At 36.9% G+C, this 18,896-nt stretch overlaps 1 non-coding gene across 1 annotated transcript; it reads left to right on the top strand.

The window, feature by feature from the left end:
* Positions 1-272: 272 nt before the first annotated feature.
* Positions 273-380, top strand: LOC130942365 (small nucleolar RNA R71). The gene has a single exon (XR_009070938.1). It is a non-coding gene; the product is annotated as a small nucleolar RNA R71 (small nucleolar RNA).
* Positions 381-18,896: the final 18,516 nt, after the last annotated feature.

Below are 18,896 nucleotides of genomic sequence, written 5' to 3'. Positions count from 1 at the left end.
AAATTGACTTGTTGAGTCAATATTTTGTCCTGAGCCAATATGGCATTCAGAGTATCAATCTCAAGAACTCCTTTCTTCTGATTCGTCCCATTGTTCACAGGATTCCTTTCAGAAGTGTACATGAATTGGTTATTTGCAACCATTTCAATGAGCTCTTGAGCTTCTGTAGGCGTCTTCTTCAGATGAAGAGATCCTCCAGCAGAACTATCCAATGACATCTTGGACAGTTCAGACAGACCATCATAGAAGATACCTATGATGCTCCATTCAGAAAGCATATCAGAAGGACACTTTCTGATTAATTATTTGTATCTTTCCCAAGCTTCATAGAAGGATTCTCCTTCCTTCTGTCTGAAGGTTTGGACTTCCACTCTAAGCTTACTCAATTTTTGAGGTGGAAAGAACTTTGCCAAGAAGGCATTGACTAGCTTTTCCCAAGAGTTCAGGCTTTCTTTAGGTTGTGAATCCAACCATATCCTAGCTCTGTCTCTTACAGCAAAAGGGAATAGCATAAGTCTGTAGACCTCAGGGTCAACCCCATTGGTCTTGACAATGTCACAGATTTGCAAGAATTCTGTTGCATTAGAGAAACTAATTGAGGCTTAAGCTCAAAGTTGTTTGCTCCAATGGCAGGGATAGAGATGCTTCTCCCATAGAAGTCGGAAGTAGGTGCAGTAAAGTCACCCAGCACCTTCCTTGCATTGTTGGCATTATTGTTGTTTTCGGCTGCCATGTCTTCTTCTTTGAAGATTTCTGTTAGGTCCTCCACAGAGAGTTGTGCCTTAGCTTCTCTTAGCTTTCGTTTCAAGGTCCTTTCAGGTTCAAGGTCAGCCTCAACAAGAATGCTTTTGTCTTTGCTCCTGCTCATATGAAAGAGAAGAGAACAAGAAAATATGGAATCTCTATGTCACAGTATAGAAATTCCTTGAGGTGTTAGAGGATAAGAAAAATAGAAGGAAGGTAGAAGAATTCGAACTTATCAAAAGAGATGAAGTTCATTGAGGAGGAGTGTTAGTCCATAAATAGAAGGATGTGAAAAGAGGGGAAGAAATTTTTGAAAATTAAGTAAAAAAGATTTTAAAAACATTTTAAAAAAAAACTTAATTGATTTTCGAAAACTAGCAGTGGAAAAGAAATCAAGTGATTTTTGAAAAAGATTTTGAAATTATAAATCAAAAAGATATGATTGAAAACTATTTTGAAAAAGATGTGATTAGAAGATATGATTGAAAAGTTATGGTTTTAAAAAGATGTGATTGAGAAGATATGATTTGAAAAATAATTTAAAAAGATTTGATTTTAAAATTTATTAACTTGGCTAACAAGAAAAGATATGATTCAAATATTAAACCTTTCTCAACAGAAAAGGCAACATACTTAAAATGTTGAATCAAATCATTAATTGTTAGCAAGTGTTTTTGAAAAAGGAAAGAAATTGATTATGAAAACATATGATTGAAAAGATATGATTTGAAAAAGATTTGATTTTGAAAAATTTTGAAAACTTAAAAAAAAAATTGAGTTAAAAACAGAATCTCCCCTCTTGTGCCATCCTGGCATTAAACGCCCAGAATGGTTTTCATTATGGCGTTTAACGCCCAAAACACTACCCTTTTGGGCGTTAAACGCCCAACCAGGCACCCTGGCTGGCGTTTAAACGCCAGTTTTCCTTCTTCACTGGGCGTTTTGAATGTCCAGCTTTTTCTGTATAATTCCTTTGCTGTATGTTCTGAATCTTCAATTCTCTGTATTATTGACTTGAAAAAACACAAATTAAAAAATTTTTTGGATTTTTAATGATGAAGAATAATCAAAATGTAACTAAAATCAAATAACAATGCATGCAAGACACCAAACTTAGCAGTTTGTATACTACTGACACTAACAAAATGAGAATGCATATGACAAAACACACAAGTCAAGAGAATTCAAAGATCAGAGCAAGGAAATCATCAAGAACATCTTGAAGATCACTTAAGACACATGAATGAATGCAAGAAGAACAGAAACGTGCAATTGACACCAAACTTAACATGAGACACTAGACTCAACAAGAAACATAAAATATTTTTGGTTTTTATGATTTTATAAATTTTTTTTTATTTTTCAAAAATTAAGTGGAAAAGAAAATAAAGGTATCAAAATTCTTAATGAGAATTCCAGGAATCATGCAATGTTAGTCTAAAGCTTTAGTCTAAAGAAATTAGACATGGCTAGCCAAGCTTCAGCAGGAAATTGCATTCAAGAGCTAAATTGATGAGAATCAATCAGCTTTGGTGATGATAAGAACATCACCTTGAAATACTAGAATTCATTCTTAAGAATTCTGAAAATTACCTAATCTAAGCAACAAGATGAACTGTCAGTTGTCCAAACTCAACAATCCCCGGCAACGGCACCAAAAACTTGGTGCATGAAATTGTGATCTCTACTTTTTACAACTCAAACAATCCCCGGTAATAGCTCCAAAAACTTGGTGCTCAATACCATGGTCTAAACATAATTTCACAACTTCGCACAACTAACCAGCAAGTGCACTGGGTCGTCCAAGTAATAAACCTTACGCGAGTAAGGGTCGATCCCACGGAGATTGTTGGTATGAAGCAAGCTATGGTCATCTTGTAAATCTCAGTCAGGCAGATTCAAATGGTTATGGATGATTTATGAATAAAACATAAAATAAGGATAGAGATACTTATGTAGTTCATTGGTGAGAATTTCAGATAAGCGTATGGAGATGCTTTGTCCCTTCCGTCTCTCTGCTTTCCTACTGTCTTCATCCAATCCTTCTTACTCCTTTCCATGGCAAGCTGTATGTTGGGCATCACTGTTGTCAGTGGCTACAATCCCGTCCTCTCAGTGAAAATGTTCAACGCACCCTGTCACGGCACGGCTAATCATCTGTCGGTTCTCAATCATGTTGGAATAGAATCCATTGATTCTTTTGCGTCTGTCACTAACGCCCAGCCTTCAGGAGTTTGAAGCTCGTCACAGTCATTCAATCATTGAATCCTGCTCAGAATACCACAAACAAGGTTTAGACCTTCCGGATTCTCTTGAATGCCGCCATCAATTCTAGCTTATACCACGAAGATTCCGATTAAGGGATCCAAGAGATAAACATTCAAGCCTTGTTTGCTTGTAGAACGGAGGTGGTTGTCAGGCACTCGTTCATAAGTGAGAATGATGATGAGCGTCACATAATCATCACATTCATCATGTTCTTGGGTGCAAATGAATATCTTAGAACAAGAATAAGCTGAATTGAATAGAAGAACAATAGTAATTGCATTAATACTCGAGGTACAGCAGAGCTCCACACCTTAATCTATGGTGTGTAGAAACTCCACCGTTGAAAATACATAAGAACAAGGTCTAGGCATGGCCGTGAGGCCAGCCCCCATGATCTAAGATAGCATAAGACTAAAGATAGCTACCCCGATGATCTAAGAACTAGACGTCCAAAGATGAGAATACAATAGTAAAAGGTCCTATAAGTAGAGAACTAGTAGCCTAGGGTTTACAGAAATGAGTAAATGACATAAAAATCCACTTCTGGGCCCACTTGGTGTGTGCTTGGGCTGAGCATTGAAGCTTTCATGTGTAGAGACTTTTCTTGGAGTTAAACGCCAGCTTTTGTGCCAGTTTGGGCGTTTAACTCCCATTCTTGTGCCAGTTCCGGCGTTTAACGCCGGGCAGTTTTGAGCTGATTTTAAACGCCGGTTTGGGCCATCAAATCTTGGGCAAAGTATGGACTATTATACATTTCTGGAAAGCCCAAGATGTCTACTTTCCAACGCAGTTGAGATCGCGCCAATTAGACTTCTGTAGCTCCAGAAAATTCACTTCGAGTGCAGGAAGGTCAGAATCTAACAGCATCTGCAGTCCTTTTCAGCCTCTGAATCAGATTTTTGCTCAAGTCCCTCAATTTCAGCCAGAAAATACCTGAAACCACAGAAAAACACACAAACTCATAGTGAAGTCTAGAAAAGTGAATTTTAACTAAAAAATAATAAAAATATACTAAAAACTAACTAAATCCTACTAGAAACATACTAAAAACAATGCCAAAAAGCGTACAAATTATCCGCTCATCAAGTTCTCATGTAGTTGGCTTTTCCTCTTGATCTCCTGCATATTCTGCTATGAAGTCGGTGAGGCATTGGGATTTAATTGCCGTCTGGGTTTCGTACTTTAAGTCGAACTCGGAGAGCTCTATTACCCACTGAACCATTCTCCTAGCAACATCTGTCTTTTGGAGGATTTGCTTCATGGGTTGGTTCGTTCGAACTCTTATTGTATGAGCTTGAAATAAAGTCGTAACCTTCGTAAGGCTATTAATAGGGAGTAAGAAAACTTCTCTAGTTTGTGGTACCTTAGTTCAGAGCCTTGTAGAACTTTGCTGGTGAAGTATACAGGAAGCTGTCCAGCCTCGTCTTCTCGTATCAGGGCTGATGCTACAGCTTTGTTTGCTACGAACAAATATAGGATGAGCTCTTCCCCAATTAGAGGTCGGGTCAGGATTGGGGGTTGGCTCAAGAACTTTTTGAACTCTTGGAATGCTTCTTTGCATTCTGGAGTCCATTCGAATTGGCATCCTTTTCGTAGTAGAGAGAACAGTGGAAGGGATCTTAATGCTGATCCTGCCAGGAACCTATAGAGGGTTGCAAGTCAGCCATTTAATTGTTGGACCTCTCTTAGGCAGGTTGGACTTTTCATTTTTAGGATGGCCTTGCACTTGTCGGGATTGGCTTCGATCCCTCTTTGGGTTAGCATAAACCCTAGAAATTTTCCAGCCTCCACCGCGAAGGTGCATCTTGCGGGATTTAGCCTCATCCCATGCGACCTTATGGTGTTGAAAACTCGCAAGAGGTCTGTTAAGAGGTCGGTGTCTTCTCTGATTTTCACCAGCATGTTGTCTACGTAGACTTCCATTAAGTTTCTGAGGTGGGAAGTGAACACCTTGTTCATCAGCCTTTGGTATGTGGCCTCTGCATTTTTTAATCTATAAAGCATGACCACGTAGTAATAATTTGCTCTAGGCGTGATGAATGATGTCTTTTCTTGATCCGGCTTGTACATAGGGATTTGGTTGTATCCCGAGTAGGCATCCATAAACGACAAGTATTGATGCCTCGAGCTAGAGTCTACTAGAGTGTCGATGCTTGGAAGTGGATATGGGTCTTTAGGACACGCCTTATTCAGGTCGGTGTAGTCGACACACATCCTCCACTTGCCGTTTTGTTTTTTGACTAGCACCACATTAGCTAGCCATGTTGGATATTTGACTTCTCTAATGAAGCCGGCTTCTAAGAGCGCTTGTACTTGCTCCTCCACCGCTTGAGCTCGTTCTGGACCGAGCTTACGCCTTCGCTGCTAGACGGGTCGTGACCCAGGGTATACTGAGAGTTTGTAGGACATGAGCTCGGGGTCTATCCCTGGCATGTCGGAGGCCTTCCAGGCGAAGAGGTCAGAGTTATCTCGCAAGAGCTTTGTCAACTTACACTTTAAGTTTTCCTCTAGGCTGGCTCCTATGTTGGTATTTTTTCCTTCCTCCTTGCCGACCTGTATCTCTTCAGTTTTTCCCCCTGGTTGCGGCCGCAGCTCTTCTTTAGCTTTTGCTCCGCCGAGTTCTATAGTGTGAACTTCCCTGCCCTTTCCCCTCAGGTTGAGGCTTTCATTGTAGCATTTCCTTGCCAATTTCTGGTCTCCCCGTATCGTAGCTATCTCCGCATATGTTGGGAATTTCATGCAAAGGTGGGGGGGTGGATACCACCACTCCGAGCCGATTCAGGGTAGCTCTGCCAATCAGGGCATTATATGCTGACCCAACATCGATGACTATAAAGTCTATGCTCAGAGTTTTGGATTTCTCCCCTCTTCCAAAGGTCGTGTGGAGGGGCAGGAATCCCATTGGTTTTATTGGCATGTCGCCCAAACCGTATAGGGTGTCAGGGTAAGCCCTTAATTCTTTTTCATCCAATCCTAGTTTGTAGAACGCGGGCTTGAAAAGAATGTCCACTGAACTTCCTTGGTCTACTAAAGATCTGTGGAGATGGGCATTTGCCAGGATCATGGTTATCACCACTGGATCGTCATGCCCAGGGATCACCCCTTGCCCATCCTCTTTTGTGAAAGAGATAGTTGGGAGGTCGGGCACTTCGCTTCCGACCTGGTAAACTCGCTTTAGGTGTCTTTTGCGAGATGACTTAGTGAGTCCCCCTCCCGCAAATCCTCCAGAGATCATATGTATGTGTCTCTCGGGGGTTTGTGGTGGTGGGTCTCTTCTGTCCGCATCATCTCGTTTTCTTTTTCCATGATTGTCTGACCTTTCCATGAGATATCTATCTAGTCGGCTTTCCCTGGCCAACCTTTCTATCACATTTTTAAGGTCGTAGCAATCATTTGTTGAGTGGCCATACATCTTATGGTACTCGCAGTAGTCGCCGTGGCTTCCTCCCTTTTTGTTTTTGATGGGTTTAGGGGGCGGCAATCTTTCAGTATTACAGATTTCTCTGTATACGTCTACTATGAAAACCTTTAGAGGAGTATAGGAGTGATATCTCCTCGGCCTGTCGGAACCAACCTCCTCTTTTTTCTTGGGCTCCTTTTCTTTTTCTTTTGCTGAGTGGGGGTGCTCCGGTCGCCAACTCGACTCTCGTAGTCTGGCATTTTTATCTATATTGATGTACTTTTCTGCTCTTTCTTGTACATCGCTCAAGGAGGTGGGGTGCCTCTTTGATATGGACTGCGAGAAGGGACCTTCTCTAAGTCCATTTACTAGCCCATGATGACTGCCTCAGTGGGTAGGTCTTGAATCTCCAAACACGCTTTGTTGAACCTTTCCATATAGTTTCGTAAAGGTTCTCCGACCTCTTGCTTTACTCCCAGGAGGCTCGGTGCGTGCTTTACTTTATCCTTCTGGATGGAGAACCTCACTAAGAACTTTCTCGAGAGGTCCTCAAAACTGGTAACCGACCTTGGAGGGAGGCTATCGAACCACTTCATCGCCGCTTTTGACAGGGTGGTCGGAAAAGCTTTGCTGCGAGTTGCATCAGAAGCATCAGCCAGATACATCTGACTTTTGAAATTGCTTAAATGATGCTTCGGGTCTGTGGTTCCATCATAGAGGTTCATATCAGGGCTTTTGAAGTTTCTTAGAACTTTGCCATCGTTATGTCCTCACTGAACGGATCCTCTCCACCCAGGGGCGATTCTTCTCGGTTGCCACGGGAGTTCCGACTTCTAAGGGAAGATTTTAGCTTCAAGAGTTTTTCTTCTAACTCTTTTTGTCGCTCTATCTCTTTTCTGAGATTTCGCTCTGCCTCTCGTTGTCGTTCTAATTCCTGTTCCAGCTGTTCCAAACGACCTTGGTGACGATGGACCAACCCCATTAGCTCGGCTGCATGGGGTGGCCCTTCATTTCCTGATTTTCGTCCTTCCGAGGAGTTTACCTTTGGGTTTTTTAACCCAGAGGTACCTTCTCTATGCTGGTCGTTGGCTCTTTGGTGAAGGGTCAGGTCCGCGTCGTTGTTTCCAGTATCTAGATTTTCTTGTTCGGAATTAGACGCTGTATGACCATCCTCCGGTGAGTTGTCTGCCATTACTGGTTGATCTCTCGGGTCCCCGGCAACGGTGCCAATGTTACGATGGGTAACCGGAGATTAATGGGCTGGATTTGTTAGGTTGGCCCAATCATCTGAGGAGGGAAGCCTTCGAATGGCTTCGCACTTTTGGGGCCTCCGTCCGACTTGTGAGTGTGAGTGAGATGGGGGTGGTACCTGCAAAGACACTCCGATGCCTAAATCAGCAAGGGTGTGAGCAGGTCTAGAGAGTATTAGGACTTAGAGATACCTGAGGGGTGTCAGTGTATTTATAGTGGTGAACCAATAACCACCGTTGAAGTAGTTCCACCTTTTAAGGTGGATAACCGTCCTTTTATCTTAGGGAAGGTGAGATATGGCTCCTGGAAGTGGGTTGAGAGATTTTAGGGGCAGTTATTTTAGTATTATCTGCCAGCTAATCCTCGTTTCCGACTTCTTTAAAGCAAGTCGTGGCAAGAACCGACTTCTCAGGAGAAGGTCGGCGTAATGCGAGGCTCATCCTTGTGGGTTGGGCCTTTCGTTTGGACCTGGGCCCTAGCGTTGGGTCAGGGTATGAACATAACTCTTATTAGTCTTTAGAATATTTTTCGACGTACAGATGTTAATAGATATAGGTAGTCAGATACTACGTTGCACTCTCTAAAATGACATTGTTTTTGTTTTGATACTCAAATAATAAAAAACAATATTGTAAGTGGCGTTTATTGAAACTTTTTTTTTCCAAAATAAGTGTTTTTATATTATTTTTGAGTTATTTGAGCGTCAAAATTAAAATGGCATCATTTTATAAATTTCACCATGGTATCTGACTGTCTATATTAACGCTCCATTAATATTTATGTGTCGAAAATTATCTTAGAAACTATTGTAAGTCAAGTTTACAAAATTTATAAACTAAATAAAAGCAATTGAAAATTTAAAGACTAAATTGAAGCTCGCGCAAATCAAAAGACCAAATTAAATATTAATTCAGAAAACTATTATTAAAAAAGTGGTACCAAAATATTAAAAATTGCAACTTTAGTTTTGACAATATGCATATAATAACCACCGTAGTTATAAATATTAGAATTCATCCTAGAGTATATAACATAAAAATTGCAACTTTAGTTTTGACAATATGCATATAATAACCACCGTAGTTATAAATATTAGAATTCATCCTAGAGTATATAACATACATATATATATATATATATGGCTAAATATTTAATTTATTTAAAAATCCCAATTTAAACATAATTTTTGTATAAAAAAGTTTTTAAATTGGGAAAAAAGAGTGATGGCTGTTATTGGAAAATAACCAAAATAATAACACTTATTATGTGAAAACTAATTAAACAAGTTTTTCTCAAAGAACCCCTTATCCAATTATATTCAGTTATTCACTTTTAGAAAATTATTTTAATTTTTTAATTTGTGTATAAGCAATATATATTAATTATAATCACAAATTATATTATTTTAAATTAAATGACTTATATAATAGTAATCTTATTTATTATTTTAAATGTTAAATTAAATAAGTCATTATTATTTTTGATTTGGAATTAAATGAGAATAAAACTAGATATTATCTTTTGTTCTTTAGATAATTATCTTTTGGATTTTAGATATATTATCATTTGGACTTTAAATACTATTTTATTTGGACTTTAGTGTTTAATGGGTGCCATATTCAAATACAAATAGTGTCTTTATGATTTCGATCCCCAATATACCAAAAGTTGTCTTTGTTACTCTTTTCCCATTAAAAAGATTACACTTCAGCCGCCTAGAAATATAGAAGAAGGCTTTGGTTAAAGAAGGTCGAAAGGACTACAAGACTGAAACAATTCTTCCGTCTAATTTATAATTTCTACTAATAAAGATACGCTTCCGCATTATCATATATTTTTAATAATTTAATATAAATAATTTGAATTAATAAAATTATTTATTCTAACAAATGATATTAAAACCATTCATAATTTAATCATTAAAATATTCAATTTATTATTCCTTTTGAATTAATATATGTATATGCGTACTTCGTATACATTTAGAATTTTTTGTGTTGTAAAATTATATACATATATATTTTTTAAACATCCTTACGTGGATATATGCCATCTTGGATTAATTCTTTCTATATATATACTCGTACTATTATGTATGTAAATTTGGAGACATCATTATGTTATTTTTTGGCTATACACATTATTGTGTATTTGTGATAGATACCTCCTGTATTCGGTTATTTCTTTTTTTTTTTTTTTTTTTGAGACGATGCTCATAAAATTATTTTGATAAATAAATATTGATGATTTATTTTAAAATATTAATAAAATATTATTAAATTATAATTATCTCATTTTTTTATTATGTGAATGCCACTAATTTGGTATAAAATTAATTGATTATCCTTTTAGGATATAAAGATTAATATGTATATGTCACTTATATAAATATTAATTGATCCAAAAGGAGATTTATATTTAGCCAAATTAGGTGTATGTATCAATAATAAAAAAATGTAATTATTACATAAGAAAATTAGTAACAATTTGGATTATTATACCCATTCATTTTATAAAGATTTGATTTTGGAATAAATTGATTGAACAAAATATAAGAAATATGGCGATATATAATTGATGCGAATATTGGTCAGCCCAAAGGAAGGTCTATATTTGGCCGAATTATATACACATATTGATAGTAAATACATGTTTAGGTAACTAATTAAGAATAAAGTAATACTTATTATTTATGCGGATAATAATCGGCCCAAAAGATGTTTATTGTTTGGCCAAATAATAAGCATTGCACACTTTTGTTTATTTTTTATTCATTATACGGTCAATAATCGGCCCAAAGGAAGGTTATTGTTTGGCCAATTAATAGAAAATATATGCAGTAATAAATAGGTTGCGAAGTTTAAGTCTCCATGTGTGCATTAAATCGGCCCAAAGAAAAGCTTAACGTGTGATAGGAATTTTGGCAATATTTGATTACTGCAATGAGAGTATCACTTACATTTAATTTGTCTATCCAAAGATTGAAAATTAACGTTGTTCTAGATATCTAAATACGGATTTTTTCATTATTTAGCTAATGTTTACTGCATGTTCTTTTTGTTCTAATCCAGAAACTATGGCTTCAGCTACCAATGTTTCTGCACAAATTAGCAATATTTCTATGTTGAATGGTTCAAACTTTAAAGTTTGGAAGGATACCATGGAGATTGTCCTCGATTGTATGGATCTTAATATAGCTCTTCGAGAGGAGAAACCCACTTCTACTCCAGAAAATCTCAATGAGATTAAAATAGAGAAGTGGGAGAGATCCAATCGAATGATCATTATGATTATGAAACGCTCAATTCCTGAGGCGTTTCGGGGCTCAATTACTGAGGATAAAGATGCCAAATAGTTCCTGAAAGATGTTAAAAAATTCTTTGCTAAGAATGAAAAGGCGGAGGCAAGTAGTCTTTTGAGCAAACTTGTCTCCATGAGGTATAAAGGTAAAGGGAACATAAGAGAGTACATTATGGAAATGTCTCATCTTGCTTCAAAATTGGAAGCACTAAAGTTAGAGTTGTCTGAAGATTGACTCGTGCATTTCATTTTGATCTCCCTTGTTGCACACTTTGGACAATTCAAAGTGAGTTATAACACTTTGAAGGACACTTGGTCCTTAAAAGAGCTTATATCTCATCGTGTGCAAGAAGAAGAGAGGCTATAGCAAGATAAGACTGAAAGTGCTCGTATGGCTTCATCTTCTCAATGCGTGATACTACTGTGAATATGCCTTCTCAGTAGAAAAAAACTAAGAAACAGGATCAAGTTTCAACCTGTTTCTTCTGTAAGAAGGTGAGACACATGAAGAAGGATTGTACCGAATATGCCACTTAGCGTGTAAAGAAGGGTATAATTCTTACTTTCATTTATTCTGAGACTAGTTTAAGTTATGCTTTTTTTTTATACTTGGTGGGTAGATTCTGCTGCTACTACTCATGTAAGTGTTACTATGCAGGGTTGCCTGTGGAGCCAACTGCTAAGTAATGTTGAAAGATACATCTATGTAGCAGACGGCAATATAGTTGCAGTAGAAGCTATAGAAACCTTTAAATTATGTTCCACGAGTAGATTTTACTTGGATTTATTATAGACATTTTATATACCATCATTTAGACGGAATTTAGTTTCTATTTCTCGTTTGGACAAATAAGGTTATTTTTGTTCATTCAAAAACAGTAAAGTTAGTCTCTTTTATAATTCGAATAATATTTGCTCAGGTCGTTTGGTTGACAATCTATATAGGTTTGATTTGAATTTCTATTATAATGAAATACTACAAATAGGTGCAAAACGAAAACTAAATGAGAATTCAGCATCATTATGGCACAAAAGCCTAGGTCACATCTCTAAATTGAGAATTCTGAGGCTCGTGTCGGATGAAATTCTTGGACCCCTAAATTTGACAAACTTTGAAATTTGCATTGAGTGAATAAAGGGGAAAAGGACAAACGAAAGAAAATTAGGTGCCGATAGAGCTAAAGATGTCTCAGAACTGATACATACTGATATATGTGGCCCATTTCCTACTGTTTCTTGGAAAGGACAACGGTATTTTATTACATTCCTAGATGATTACTCTAGTTACAGGTATTTATATTTAATCCATGAAAAGTTCCAAGCCTTGGATGTTTTCAAGTCTTTTAAAGTTGAAGTTGAACTTTAACTTGGGCAGAAAATTAAAGCTGTCAAATCTGCTCATCGTGGTGAATACTATGAAAAATATGACGGTTTAGGTGAGAAATGTCCTAGGCCTTTTGCTCTTTTCCTAGAGGAGTGCGGTATTGTTCTGCAATACACCATGCCAGAAAAACCTAGCATGATTGGTATTGTAGAGCGCAAGAACCGAACTCTTGAGAAGTATGATTAGTCATTCTTCCTTACCTGAATCACTCTGGGGAGAAGCCTCAAAGATCTCAGTGTATATTCTTAATAGGGTGCCAAGTAAAGTAGTTGGCAGAACCCCTTATGAAAATTGGACTGGAAAAAGGCCCAGTATAAGGCATTTACATGTTTGGGGTGTTGGGAATAATACACCATTACCCCTTGAGAAAATACCTTTCACAGAGAAATAAAATAGACACAATCACAACACAAGAATTTAATGTGAAAACTCCAATTACTGGAGAAAAAACCACGGCCGTTGCCAAATGACAACCAGAGAATATCACTATGTGAAAATTGTTACAACACATAGACTTCTTTCTCTCTAATACCGGCACCCCAGTACACCCACACTCTCAAAGCAAATATTTAACTACACCTCACAACACTCTCTAATCAAAAGGTATAGAGGAAAAGAAAAGTCAGATACAAGCTTTAAGTGTTTTTGACTGGTGCAAAAAATATGGAGAACTTAGCCTCATATTTATAGCCTAGGCCACCCATTCCATTTGCTATCCTAAGCAATGTGGGACTAATTCAACCAAATCCTAACAATCTCCACCTTGATTAAAATAGTCACACATCTTCAGCTTCCATAGTCAACACCGACAATTCTTTGCTGCCATTGTCTATACCGACAATCATAGTTCAGAGAACTATCATACTCCACCATGAAAGTATACTCACTTGGAATTAGACCACTCCAAGCATTTCACCTTGGTACAAATCGAAACCTTGCTGAAAATTCATGGTGCAACTTCCAAATTGACTTTTCCTGGAAGTTCTTCCGCCATCGACATAACTCCGCCACACACCTTGCATCTCAACGCCAACCAATGTCCGTGTGCAATTGTGGACCCGATTGCCATAACTTATCCTTATCCATGGCAGTGCGGCAATACCATGAGGATACTTCTTGTCTTCAACGCCTTGTGCAAACCTGATTGTATCAACACATCCTTGACTTGTATTTGCCACAAGCCAAAATTGATTCTTCCATCAAATTTCTCTATTTCAAGCTTCACAGCACTTGAATATCCTGACATTGTTATAACCGTATACTGGAATAGTATAACTCAACTGTAGGCCGTGCACTAGGAAGGGTCCCCAGGAAAGAGAGGTGGGTCACAATGGACACACTTAAATACCAAGTCTTTCTTTAGCCAGAACCTTTCCAAACTGCACTCTCACAGTGTCACACTACCTTCCAGCAACAACAACAGCAACCAAAGATCAACCTCAAGCTACAGGACAAAATTCTTTTCTGATGTGGAAGGTCAGACTAGGCTGCAACCACAGAGCATACTAAGAATAAATCCCACCGAACTGAAGCTCTGATACCACTTGTTGGGAATAATACACCATTTCCCCTTGAGAAAATACCTTTCACAGAGAAATAAAATAGACACAATCACAACACAAGAATTTAACGTGGAAACTCCAATTACTGGAGAAAAACTACGGCCGTTGCCAAATGACAACCAGAGAATATCACTATGTGAAAATTGTTACAACACATAGACTTCTTTCTCTTTAACACCGGTACCCCAGTACACCCACACTCTCAAAGCAAATATTTAACTACACCTCACAACACTCTCTAATAAAAAGGTATAGAGAAAAAAAAAAGTCAGATACAAGCTTTAAGTGTTTCCGACTGGTGCAAAAAATATGGAGAACTTAACCTCATATTTATAGCCTAGGCCACCCACTCCATTTGCTATCCTAAGTAATGTGGGACTAATTCAACCAAATCCTAACATGGGGATGTCCAGCTGAGGCACGACCTTATAGGCCGCATGAAAGAAAATTGGACTCAAGGACAATTAGTTGCTATTTTGTTGGTTACACTGAACGTTTACGGGGGTACAAGTTTTACAATCCTACATCAAGATCTATTTTTGAAACGAAAAATGCGAGATTTCTTGAGGATGTTGAGTTTGGGGGGAAGGAAATATTAGGAATGTTGCTTTTGATGAGGATTCTATAACTGACAATGATTAGGTCTTTGTGCCTATTATTGTTCAAGATACAATTATAGTATAAGAGCATAATGAGAATCCTACTGTAGATCCATTTACAGTACAAGAGAACAATGAGAATATTGTTGTTGCTCAAGATACTACTACAGCATAGAAAAATAATGAGAATCCTCCTCAACTCCAACCCATATAGCAATCTCAACAACCTCAAGAAGTACCATTAAGGAGATCTGGTGCGTGAGCATCTTTCTTATCTTTTCCTATTGAATTTGCATTTAATTTGTTAAGTTTAATCAATAATTAATTGTCTTTTAGCCACTATGGATGCTACTTTGAGTCTTGTGCAATTTTGTTTATTTTAGGTAGCATTCGGCTCAATTTGATGGAGTTTCTACCGCACAATAATTAAAGGAGATGACAGCGAGGAGCGACGCATGCGCGTACCTGACGCGTACGCGTGAAAAGTGAAGTTGCACAGTGACGCGTGCGCATACTTGACGCGTACCCGTGACACGCGAAGAATACCATCGACGCGTACACGTGGCTGACGCGTACGCGTGACATGCACCACGTGCAGAAAACGCTGAAAATGTTGGGGACAATTTCTAGGCTATTTTTGACCCAGTTTTTAGCACAGAAAACACATATTAGATGCTGTAGAATGGAGGACTCTGGGGAACACTTCCTGTTACTTCCCAAGTTAAGCATGGACCCTACAAAGCAAGTGGTCCCCATCTATCCATTGAAGGCTTGCTAATTATTTAGTTAATTCTAATTTAAAACTTTATTTTTATCTTTAAAATGAGGAAAATATATTATTTTAATTTTTCTTAGAAACTAGATTTTAAATTTATTAGGATTAGATATAAAAGAGAAAGAAACTTCCCTTTTAGAAAAATTCCAGTAATTAACTTTTCAGTCCATCTCAGCCCAATTTACAATCCTAGTTTTCTTCTCTGAATCATAAGCAACTAAACCTCCATTGTTAAGGTTAGGAGCTCTGTCTATTGTATGGATTGATACTATTATTTTTTTATTTTAATTCATGTTTGATTTATATTTCAATAATTATTTTCGTTCTTTATCTTATGAATTTGGGTGGAACGGAAGTATGATCCTCTTTCTAATTGAGTTCTTGTATAACTTGGAAAAGCTCTTTACTTGAACAACAGCTTGAAAATAATTTCTCCTAAATTCTAATTATCTGGACTTAATGGGATACGTGACATATAATTCTCTTATATTTGGATAATTAGAATTTTTGTGGCATATAAACTGGAATTTGATCTTTACCCTCTAATTGGAATTAATTGTCCAAGGAATTGGCGGTTGATGAATATTAGAGGAGACTAGGAAGGTCTAAGAAATTAGGGTCTAGTCACATATAGTTTGCCATGAATTAAATCTTGCATGATTAAAATAAATTGATAAGAAAAGTCAATCCGGAAAATAGATAACTCTGAAATCTTAACTGCCTTCTTCATATTGTTCTTCCCAACTTATTTACTTGCCTGTCTTTCTAATATTTTGAATTTATTGTTTAATGCTCTTGAACACTCAAACACTCTTTTTTGTTTGCCTAACTAAGCCAATCATTTAACCATTATTGCTTAGTCCTTCAATCCTCGTGGGATCGATCCTCACTCATCTGAGGTATTACTTGGTACAACTCGGTGCACTTACCAGTTAGTTTGTGGTTGTTAAATTCCGCACCAAGGTCCAACAAAAAAAAAAGGAGAAAATCCATCTATGATCTCATACAAGCTTCTCGTTAATGGTATCACAAATTTAAGGCATTACCTCATATGGTTTTGAGGTAAATATTATAGATGAATGTGTATACCGCAAATTCAGTGGGAGTAAATACATTTTTTTGGTCTTATATATTGATGACATTCTACTTGCCAGTAACGATATAGGTTTGTTGCATGAAACTAAGAAATTTCTATTGAACAAATTCGAAATGAAAGATCTTGGTGATGCCTCTTTTGTATTAGGAATCGAGATACTAAGAGATCGCTCTCAAGGTATTCTTAGATTATCACAAAAGAACTATATCAAAAAGATTTTAAGTAGATATGTTATGAAAAGTTGTAGACCAATTGATACACCCGTAACTAAAGGAGACAAGTTCAGTCTCAAGTAATGCCCCAAAAATAAACTTGAGAGGACAACAATGCATTATAACACTTATGCATCAGCACTAGGGAGCTTAATGTATGCTTAAGTCTGCCCACGACCTGATACATCATTCTTAATGGGAGTGTTAGGTAGATACTTGAGCAATTATAGCATGGATCATTGGATAGTTGTTAAACGCGTAATGCGTTATCTAAATAGAACAAAGAATTACATGCTTACTTATCAGAGATCAGAAAATTTGGAGATCATTAGGTCCTTTGATTCCGATTTTATGGCATATGGTTGCGAAACTTTGTCACTGAGCTTCATATAATAGATGACATTAAAAGGTCATTAAAGATATTTTGTGACAATAAGTCACCAGTACTATACTCCAACAACAATAAGAGCTTGACAAAATCGAAACATACAGACATCAAGTTCTTAGTTGTTAAGGAGAAAGTTTAAGAAAAACAGATTTTCATAGGACATATAGGAATAGAGTATATGCTAACAGACTTATTAACCAAGGAATTAAACCTTAAAGTCTTTTATGAGCACACTGCTCGAATGAGTGTCAATATTTGTGATGCCTTAGTTTAGTAGGAGTTTATTTTATGCTATATGTCCTATGACAGATAATTAAATTATTTTTCTGCAGAATTAAGTTGATGGTTTATTTCATGTTATGTGAAATGTTCATTTTGCAAAATTTATTTTGCGTTTGATCTCAATAAAGTTTTAAAGTTGGACCAGCTGGAAATAGACATGCATGAGATCACTTGCCATGTAATTTCCATATTACTCATCCAAATTTGATTTTTGCCGTTAAGTATATTAGGATGGTGATTGTCGTGGTTTAGTCACGACATTAATGTGATAAAAGTTGCGGTAGTTCCATATCTAATATATGAGACGGACCAGATTGTTAAAGTAATGAGAGAAATAGCATTCAGATGCACGCATAAATTTTGTAAGATGTGATTATGTCAAGAAAAAATATATGTATAGCCTAAGTGGGAGATTGTTAGGAAATTATTTTAATTTCCGAATTTGTGTGTGCGCAATACATATATTAATTATAATTACAGATTATGCTATTTCAAATTAAATAACATATATAATGGTGACCTCATTTATTATTTTAAATGCTAAATTGAATAAGTCATTATTACTTTTGATTTGGAATTAAATGAGAATAAAACTGGATATTATCTTTTGTTCCTTAGATAATTATCTTTTGAATTTTTGATATATTATCTTTTGGACTTTAAATACTATTTTATTTGGGTTTTAGGGTTTAATGGGTGCCATACTCAAATATAAATAGTGCATTCAGGGTTTCGGTCTCGAATATACCAAAAGCCGTGTTTGTTTCTCTTTCCCTATCAAAAGAGTCACAATTCAGTTGATGAGCGGATATTTTATACGCTTTTTGGGGGTAATTTCATGTAGATTATAGCATGTTTTAATTAGTTTTTAGTTAAATATTATTAGTTTTTAGGCAAAAATCATATTTCTGACTTTACTATGAGTTTGTGTGTTTTTCTGTGATTTCAGGTATTTTCTGGCTGAAATTGAGGGAGCTGAGCAAAAATCTGAGTTAGGCTGAAAAAGGACTGCTGATGTTATTGGATCCTGACCTCCCTGTACTCGAAATGGATTTTCTGGAGCTACAGGAGTCCAATTGGCGCGTTCTCAACGGCGTTGGAAAGTAGACATCCAGGGCTTTCCAGCAATATATAATAGTCCATACTTTGCGCGAAGATAGACGACGTAACTTGGCGTTGAACGCCAAGTACATGCTGCTGTCTGGAGTTAAACGCCAGAAACACGTCATGATCCGGAGTTGAACGCCCAAAACACGTTATAACTTGGAGTTCAACTCCAAGAAAAGCCTCAGCTCATGGATAGCTGTAGTCTCAGCCCAAACATACACCAAGTGGGCCCCAGAAGTGGATTTCTGCACCAATTATCTTAGTTTACTCATATTCTATAAACCTAGGTTACTAGTTTACTATTTAAACAACTTTTAGAGAATTATTTTGGACCTCATGATATTTTCAGATCTGAATTTTATACACTTTGATGGCATGAGTCTCTAAACTCCATTGTTGGGGGTGAGGAGCTCTGCAGCGTCTCAATGAATTAATGCAATTGTTTCTATTTCACTCAAACGTGTGTATGGTCCGATCTAAGATGTTTATTCGCGCTTAATTATGAAGGAGGTGATGATCCGTGACACT

Source organism: Arachis stenosperma, chromosome 7 (assembly GCF_014773155.1).
Source record: "Arachis stenosperma cultivar V10309 chromosome 7, arast.V10309.gnm1.PFL2, whole genome shotgun sequence".
NCBI classification, from domain to species: Eukaryota; Viridiplantae; Streptophyta; class Magnoliopsida; order Fabales; family Fabaceae; genus Arachis; species Arachis stenosperma.
Note: the sequence above shows the minus strand (reverse complement) of the source record. Positions and strands in the feature narration are given on the sequence as shown.